The sequence below is a fragment of the Phacochoerus africanus genome, chromosome 5 (assembly GCF_016906955.1).
Source record: "Phacochoerus africanus isolate WHEZ1 chromosome 5, ROS_Pafr_v1, whole genome shotgun sequence".
NCBI lineage: Eukaryota > Metazoa > Chordata > Mammalia > Artiodactyla > Suidae > Phacochoerus > Phacochoerus africanus.
In genome coordinates, this window is record NC_062548.1 from 30,472,183 (window position 1) to 30,482,119 (window position 9,937).

The window sequence follows — 9,937 nt, forward strand, 5'->3', positions numbered from 1 at the left end:
CAGGATGTGGGTTCGATCCCTGGCCTCGCTCAGTGGGATAAGGATCGGGCATTGCCGTGAGCAGTGATGTAGGTCACAGTGGCGGCTTGGATTCGACCCCTAGCCTGGGAACTTCCCTATACCACAGAAGCGGCCCTAAAAACCAAAAATAAATGAATAGAATGAATTTCAGCCCGTTCTCTCTGTAACCTCGAAGCCTAGGTTGGACTTGCCTGAGGACCCAGTACCAGCTGCCGGGAGTGGGACACACACTGGTATGTTTAACTTAGTTATTGTCAAAATGCCTTTCAGGGAAGGTCCTACCAGTTGCCACCCTCATCGATGCAAAGATACCAAAAATAATACCCTTCCTGGCTGGTCCCGTGTTCCATCAAGATTTTTTGATAACCACTGAGGATGAGTATTTGTTCATGGTGTTTCTGGCCATCTCGACCTGGGGGGAGGGGGACCCTTTGTTGCACCCGCTCCTTGGCGGGGAAAGGCCCACCTCCCGCAGCCCAGGGACTATTTCATCAGCCCCTTCCCGGCCCGCCCCCCACAGAACCAAATAAGATCCAGGCAGACCGTGAACATCCCCTCTGTGGGAACCTAGACTTCTCCCCACGCCCACTGGAGCCATTGCTGTTTGTCTTACATGGAAAAACTCCAAGGGTAGCATTGCCCTGTCAAAGCTGAGTTTTCTCGGGAGCACGGGACCGGATTAATGATACCATACATCCGCAGGGGCGAGTCCCCAGCTGCTCGGAAAGCATGGACGCAGGGGAGAAGCGCTGCAGGAGCCCGCAGAGGCGCCACCCATCCTGCTCTCCTCCCCGTGGGCCCTGGCAGCTTGACGTGTATCGACCCAAGCCCCGCGGCTCATCAGCTGTCACCAGTGTCATTAACTCATTACCTTTCATTCGTGCAGGCCAGCCCATGGCCAGCCCAGCCACTGGCCTCGGGAGGGTGGATGTTGCAGAAAAGAGTCTCCTAATAAAAGAGCAGGGCGGGGGAGGGGAGTACAAGGCATCGGAATTTCTCTTAGGAACAGAACTGTCTTTATTTAGGGCAACAGCTAATAAACACTTGATGGAGGATAAGGGAACCAAGGCCACAAAAGAGATGCCCGAACCACTCCACATTCAAAATGAATTGGAGGAGTTCCTCAGCGGGTTAAGAATCCAACTATTATCCAAGAGGATGCGGGTTCGATCCCTGGCCTCGCCCAGTGGGTGAAGGATCCGGCATTGCCGCAAGCTGTGGTGTAGGTCTCAGAGGCGGCTTGGATCTAGCGTTGCTGTGGCTGTGGTGTAGACTGGCGGCTATAGCTCCGATCGGACTCCTCAGCTGGGAACTTCCATGTGCTACAAGTGCGGGGCCCTAAAAAAGAAAAAAAAAAAAAAGAATGGGAAAAGTACGGTGAGTATCTGTCAAAGATGTATTTAATCCATGAATGAAGGAATCAGCAGGATGGCAAAACGGATTCCAAGAGAGAGGAAACTAACACACACACCACCACCACCACCACATCCACATCCACACGCACATTTAGTGCAAAAAGAGAAGGCTGGACTCAGTTTCCGAGTTAAGTATGAAACTAGCTCATGACCTGCAGGGCAATAAAGTCTTTAAGCCAAGAATCAGCCAACTAGAACCTGCTAATCAAATCAGACTGACCCCGAGTTGGGGTTTTTTTTGTTTGTTTGGGGGGGTTTTGTTGTTGTCTTGTTTTTAATCTTATTCTTTTTCAGGGCTGTGCTGGCAGCATATGGAGGTTCCTAGGCCAGGGGTCCAATCAGAGCCACAGCGACATGGGATCCGAGCCTCGTCTGTGACCTACACCACAGCTCACAGCAATGCCGGATCCTTAACCCACTGAGCGAGGCCAGGGATCGAACCCATGTCATCATGGACACTATGTTGGATTCATCACCCGCTGAGCCACGATGGGAACACCTGGCCACCTATTTCTGCATGCCTAGGAGCTAAGTTTTTTTTTTTTTTTTAACATTTTTAAACAGTTGAGCAAAGAGAACAAGATTTCCTAACACATGAAAAGGACATGAAATTCAAATTTCAAGGTCTGTAAGTGAAGTTGTATTGAGACCTGGCCGGCTCCTTACTAACTGTCTGTGGCCGCTCTCACACTACAAAGTTGACCACAGTAGCTGAGACAGAAGCCATACCGCCCACAAAGCCTAGAATGTTTATCATCTGACCCTCTGGAGAAAAAGGGGGCTCACTCCTCCCAGAGGACAATAACATGTCACTCCTTGAAGATGATCTTCTCTGCTGGAGAGAAATCATTTGCACCTCCACGGGACAAAAATTATGTGGCAATTTCATACAAGTTAACATCTAACTTGACAGACTCTGGGCCTAATCAATAAGAAAGTCAAAGTTACACCCCCTAGAAAATCAGATTAAAATCTGATTCAGGAGTGCCCATTGTAGCTCAGCGGTAACGAACTCAACTAGTATCCGTGAGGAGGAGGTTCGATCCCCGGCCTTGCTCAGGGGCTTCAGGATCCAGCACTGCCACGAGCAGCGGTGTAGGTCGCAGATGCAGCTCGGATCTGGCGTGGCTGTGGCGTAGCTGCAGCTGCAGCTCTGATTTGACCCCCTAGCCTGGGAACGTCCATATGCCACAGGTACAGCCCTAAATAGAAAAATAAATAAATAAATAATAAAAATCTGATTCAAGTCAGACTGTTTTCATGTGATTTCGAAAGGCTGGGACAGCTTTCACGTGATTTCACACTTTTGGATATTGGTGCTTCCTTCTCAAAAAACAAAGATCATTAAATCAGAATGATCTCTAACGATCTGCAATTCCTGGTCGAGAAGGCTGCGCTCCTCTGAAGAGGTCTCAGAACTGAAGATCTGAAAGGCCTTTCACAAAACTGAGGAAGCTTCTCGCTCTGAGCAGATAGAGGACCGTCCGATCTGCCGGACAGAGGAGGACAAACTGGCTGACTGATCTTCCTTGATGGTTCATGCCAGTCAGCCTAGCCGAACAGGGAGCAGGGGGCTGGGATGCAAGAGAGGGACACATCTCAAGATGGCTGTGGACTATGTTGGGAATTGGGTGGTATCTTGATTATCACTGGTGAGAGATAGTTATTGATTGATTTATTTATTTTTCTTTTTATGGCCACACTTGCAGCATATGGACGTTCCCACATTAGGGGTCAAATCAGAGCTGCCACGCTGGATCCAAGCCACATCTTTGACCTATGCTGCACCTTGCGGCAACACTGGATCCTTAACCCACTGAAAGAGGACAAGGATCGAACCCACATCCTCACGGAAACTCTGTTGGGTTCTTAACCCACTGAGCCCCAACGGGAACTCCGTTAGCGATATTTATCATGAGGGACTGCCCGAGACTTAGGAGCTGCTCTCCCATAGACTGGGAACAGTTCATGCTCCCCGCTGTTTACTCCCAGCCCCAGGCCACATCCATTCAGTGGCCCGCATTTCATGCCAGCACTGTCGCCACCTCTGGAGTGTGCCAGAAATAAACCCAGGTGCGTTTCTTTTTTTGTAAGCGTCACTGAGATAAAACATTGTCTTAATTTAGGCTTCAGTAACAGAATACCAAAGACTGGGTGGCTTATTATAAAAAGAAATTTCTCGCAAAATGTTTATATATTTCTGCAAATCTAAGATCAAGGTGCTGGCAGATTCAGTGTCTGGTGACAGCCGACTTCCTGGGTGGATGACCAACAGTTTCTCGCCATGTCCTCAAGAGATGGAAGAGGCGAGGGAGCACTCTGGTCTGCCTTGAGGTAAGGAACTGGCTTCTATATCCCCACCCCAGCCCGCCACTGGCTGTAGCCACGTGCTGAGGGGGAGCCTAACTCCTAAGCACCTCCAGGGGGGTAAGGCAACAATCTTTGGAGAAGGTTTCCATGTAAGCCATTAGCAGCAACACCTGCAGCAGCTGGAAGATGGGTCTACGGAAGAGGTGACAGGACCCTAGGGTACATGAGTAGGGCACCAACAGAACTTACCCTGCCACATACACCCACACACACACACAGAGCTCCTAAGGGAGCTGAATACAGAAGGAACAATAGCGGAGTGGGAGTCAAAGGACCCCTTGATTAAGGGCTGGACTGATAGCCGCAGCAGAGCGCTAATGGGCTGAGAGCCTCCCATCTCTTCCAAAGTCCAAAGCCAGCCTCCTCTTACAATTGCTGCATAACCACTCTGAATCAATGTTTAAAGAGGTAACAATCAGAGTTTCCTGGTGGTGCAGCGGGTTAAGAATCTGATGGTGTAGCTGCTGTTGCTTGGGTGACAGCTGTGGCCTGGGTTTGATCCCTGCCCCAGGAAATTTTGCATGCTGTGGGCACAGCCCCCAAACATAAATAAGTAATTTTTTTTTTCCTTTTTACATTCTCGCCTGCAGCACGGGGACATTCCCGGGCTAGGGGTTGAGCCAGAGCTGCAGCTGCAGGCCTACATCACAGCCACAGCAGCACTGGAGGTGAGCCACGTCTGCGACCCACACCACAGCTTGCAGCAACATTGGATCCTTAGCCCACGGAGCGAGGCCAGGGATTGATGCCACATCCTCACGGACACTATGTCAGGGTCTTAACCCACAGAGCCACACCAGGAACCCCTACATTTTTAAAAAGCAACACTCGGAGTTCCCGTCGTGGCACAGTGGTTAACCAATCTGACTAGGAATCATGAGGTTGCAGGTTCCATCCCTGGCCTTGCTCAGTGGGTTAAGGATCTGGTATTGCCGTGAGCTGTGGTGTAGGTCGCAGACGCAGCTTGGATCCTGCGTTGCTGTGACTCTGGTGTAGGCTGGCAGCTAGAGCTCCAATTCGACCCCTAGCCTGGGAGCCTCCATATGCCATGGGAGCGGTCCTCAAAAAGGGAAAAAGACAAAAAAAAAAGGCAACACTCACTTGGGGGAGGGTCAGCCTTTTTGTTCTATTCAGGCCCTCAAGGGATTGGCTGGGGCCCTCCCACACTGGGGTGGGGTGGGGGGTGCAGCTCCCTGCTTCACTCATGTACCCATTGAAATGTTCGTCTCATCCAGAGATGCCAACACGCCCCACAGCTTTTGGCCATGCCAGATCCTTAACCCACTGAGTAAGCTGGGCACAGTGTGTCTCTGGTCCATGTGGCATCAGCGGGAGTGGCTTGACTGGGAGCTCGAGGATCTTTCAAGAAGGCTCGCTCACCTGGCTGGAACGTTGGTGCTGGCTCCTGGCTGGGCGCTCAGCCAGTACTGCAAGCCAGGGTCTCGGTTCTCCTCTGTGGGTAGCTCTCCACGGGCTGCTTGGTCTTCCTCACAGCACGATGGCTAGATTCCAAGAGCCAGCCTCCCATGGGACAGCCAGGAAATACTGTGAGTTTCTTGAGGCTTAGACCTGGAAATTTGCACTGAGTGGAAATTTCTGCCATACTCTTTGGGTCAGGTAGTCACAGAGCCCAGAGTCAAGGGAAAAGGACACAGACCCCACCTCCTCATGAGGGGAGCGCTAAACAATTTGCCGGCCATTTTCAAAGCTGCCCCATGAGATGAGCATGTATAAAGAGTGATGGCAGAGCCCTAAAAGAAGCCTGGCTCAGTTTACCAATCCCACAGGGGCTAGAGAGAAAACCTATGGGCATCACTTTTTTTCCTAGGTCTGCACCCATAGCACATGGATGTTCCTAGGCTAGGGGTCCAATTGGAGCCGCAGCTGCCAGCCCACACCACAGCCACAGCAATGTGGGGTCTGAGATGCCTCTGCGACCTGCCCCACAGCTTTTGGCCATGCCAGATCCTTAACCCACTGAGCGAGGCCAGGGATCGAACCCGCATCCTCCTGGATACTAGTTGGGTTTGTTTCCACTGAGCCACAACGGGAATTCCATCACTTTTTTTTTCTTCTCAATTCAAAGAACATGCTGAAAACCAGAGTCCTCCATGGCTTTGTCAGAATGGGCATCGTTTTGTGATGATTAATCTCAGGTGTTAAAGAGGTACCCAGACAGTCGTCTGGGTGTGGCGTGTTGGCATCTCTGGATGAGACGAACATTTCAATGGGTACATGAGTGAAGCAGGGAGCTGCACCCCCCACCCCACCCCAGTGTGGGAGGGCCCCAGCCAATCCCTTGAGGGCCTGAATAGAACAAAAAGGCTGACCCTCCCCCAAGTAAGACAATTTTTCCTGCCTTTCGGCTGGGACAGTGGCTTTTACCTGCCTTGGGACTCAGACTGAAACATCAGCTTTTCCTGGGTCTGCAGCTTGGGACTCACCCTGCAAATCTTTAGATTTCTCAGCCTCCATAATCATATGTGCCAATTCCATAGATAGATAGATAGATAGATAGATAGATAGATAGATAGATAGATAGATAATATATACATACATACATGAGAGATATATAGGTACTGATTGTTTCTCTAGAGAACCCTGAATAATACACCTACACCTCTGGTACCTGGGTGGGCCTCACCTAGTCAGTTAGAGACTTTCCCCAAAGAAGACAGAAGAGACTGCTTCTGAACTTGAACTGCAGCATCCGTCCCTCTTCCCTGGGTCTCCAGCCTGCCAGCCTTACCTGGCAGGTTTGGGACCGCCAGATTCCACAATCAGATAAGCCCATTCCTTAAAAAGCAAAAACAAACAAACAAAAACCCCTCATTCATTCATTCATTTTACACACATCTTATTGGTTCTGTTGCTCTGGAGAAAGAACCCTGATCAACACATCTTTCGATGAACTCTGGCCTCTAGTCACTGGTGTCTTGTTATCTGGCCAGAACAGCAGGTCACCTTTGAGTAGTAGAAACAGGAAGGAAGTCAGCGAAGAATCAAGCCAAGGACTTAAATGTTCCCATTCTCAAAGGACAGGGCTGCAAAGGGGGGCAGGGGCAAGCACTTCAGCAGCGCCCCCCCACCGGCCAGCAGGGCTGCACACTGTGCCTGCCTGCGGGGCTCTATTATTCCCTCAAGTGAAAGCCCACAGGGCGCTCGCGGAGCACGACACAGAAACACAGGGGCAGATGGTCTGGGCTTCTGTAGCCTCACCGTTAGGACTATGGGCCTGTCGAGGTGAGAAAAAGCCCAGCGCATAGCAGGAGGAGGGAGGGGCTTGGAGTCAGGAAGCCCCTGCTCACACGAGGTCCCACCACCTACCTAGCTCTGTGTGCATTGAACCTGTTGCTCAAGCCTCTATCTATTCGCCAATAAAATGGGGATAACCACATCTCGCCTGCCTACACCTGTCTTTGAGTATAAATGTGGTTTTTTTTTTTTTTTTGGTGGGGGGCATCCCTCGGCCTATGGAGTTCCCTGGAGCAGCGAACAGATCCAAGCAGCAGCTGCAACTCGTGCTGCAGGTGCCGCAACGCTGGCTCCCCCGACCCACTGTGCCAGGCCAGGGATGCCGCCAGTCCCATGTTGCTACAGCGGGAACTCCTGGAGTATAAACATTAAATGAGTTAACAGAGGTCTGGAAGTCTGCCCATCGGTCAGGGCTCTGGAGAAGCAAAACCAGAGATGAACATCATTGGGGATTTATACAGGGATCTGGGAGCTGGGCACACGGTCCAGCTGCAGGAGGCCTGTCGTTGGCACGTCTCGTGCTGGAACCTGACATATGCAGAGTGAGTGGAACAGAAAGGACTACGAATGCGAAAAGGAAGAGGGTAAGGACAGATGAGAACCTGCCAGGCTGAGCTGTTGCCTCCAGGTCGGGCGGGATCACGGAGGTCCCTCATGGCTTCTGTGGCTCCAAGGTCCTGCAGGAGCCGCCTGTATTCTTCATTTTTTGCAGTTCAACACACACGTGAGCCAGGAGGAGGAGACCCCAAAAAGGATGCAGGAACTGCACACCTGGCCGCAGATGAGCAACAGCTTGTGGGGGGTGTATGTGTGGGGGGGGCGCCTGCAGGCTCCAACTCACTGTACCCTCGCCCCAGCACAGGGAGAAAACGCCCCACCTCCACCTGCCCCATCACGTGCAAGTGTCGCCGTGGCGCAAGCCAACCAGAGAATCTGCTGGGAAGGGACTTCTCAGAAAGGCAGTCCCAGTGTAGCTAAGCTGACACCATACAAATCCACCACAATTTGTCATCTCCAAAGGACCAGCCCAGAGAAAGTGGAAATCAAATCACTCCTTCCCAGCAGTGCTGATTTAACCAGAAGCATAGTAGAACCATCAAACAGCGTGGTTAGGGACAGATATTTCTTTGTATGATGAAGGCAATCTTACCATCCTGGAAATTAGACATCCTGGAAATTTTTCCCCATATAACTTTTTTTTCCTTTCTTTCTTTTTATGGCTGCACCTGCAGCATATGGAAGTTCCCAGGCTAGGTGTCTAATCAGAGCTGCAGGTGCAGGCTCATGGCACAGCCACAGCAACACCAGGTCCAGTCTGCATCTGTGAACTCCGCTGCAGCTTGTGGCAACACTCAATCCTTAACCCACTGATCGAGGCCAGGGATCAAACCACATCCTCACAGACACTATGTCAGGTTCTTAATCCACTGGGCCACCATGGGAACTCCTCCTCATGCAAGTGGTGAAGCCTTTTGAAAACCCCAGGTCCTACTCCTTTCATTTCTTGGACTCAAAATAATTGAGAATATTTTTCAGCCATAAAGAGGAATGAAGTCCTGATACATGGATGAACCTGGAAAATATTACGCTTGCTCCACGTCAGGTGTCATGTGGGAAATGCAAATTAAAACAATAAGGAGGAGTTCCCGTCTTGGCGCAGTGGTTAACGAATCCGACTAGGAACCATGAGGTTGCGGGTTCGGTCCCTGCCCTTGCTCAGTGGGTTAACGATCCGGCGTTGCCGTGAGCTGTGGTGTAGCTTGCAGACATGGCTCGGATCCCGCATTGCTGTGGCTCTGGCGTAGGCCAGTGGCTACAGCTCCGATTCAACCCCTAGCCTGGGAACCTCCATATGCCGCGGGAGCGGCCCAAGAAATAGCAACAACAAAAACAACAGCGACAAAAAAAGGACAAAAAATAAATAAATAAAAAAATAAAACAATAAGGAGGAGTTCCTGCTGTGGCTCAGTGGTAACCAACATGACTAGGATCTGTGAAGACCCAGGTTCGATCCCCAGCCCTGGCTCAGTGGGTTAAGGATCCGGGGTTGCTGCAAGCTGTGGTGTAGGCCACAGAAGAGGCTCAGATCCCTGGTTGCTGTGACTGTGATGTATACCAGCAGTTGTAGCTCCGATTTGACCACTAGCCTGGGAACTTCCATTTGTTGTGGGTATGGCTCCCTCAAAATAAAATAAAATAAGGAGATGTTCCCTGGAGTCCTATTGGTTGAGGGGTCCGGCATTATCACTGCTCTGACACAGGTTCGATCTCTGGCCCAGGAACTTCTGCATGCCAAGAGTATTGCCAAAAATAAATAAATGAAAAATAAAACTATAATGAGTTGCCTCCACATATATATCAGAATGACCCACATGCAGAGTCCTGAGAACGTTAAGTGCTGTGGTGGCTGTTACAGCAACGGGAACGTTCGTTCACTGCTGGCAGGAATGCGGAAGAGCACAGACATTTTGGAAAGTGGTTTGGCAGTTTCTTACAAAACTAAACATACCCTGACTGCATCATTCAGCAATCACGTTCCATGGTATTTACCCAACGGGGCTGCAAACTTCTGTCCACACAAACACCTGCACGTGGATGTTTGCAGCAGCTTTAGGCATAACCGCCAAAACTCAAAGGCCACCAAGCTGACCTTCAGCAGGTGAATGGAAAAATCAACTGTGGTCCATCAGGGCAAGGGAATATTATTCCAAGTGAAAAACAAATGAGCCGAGGAGTTCCTGTTGTAGCGCAGCGGAAACAAATCCAACTAGGAACCATGAGGACGAGGGTTCAATCTCTGGCTTCAATCAGTGAGTTAAAGATCCCGTGTTGCCATGAGCTGTGGTGTAGACGGCAGACGTGGCTCGGATCCTGGG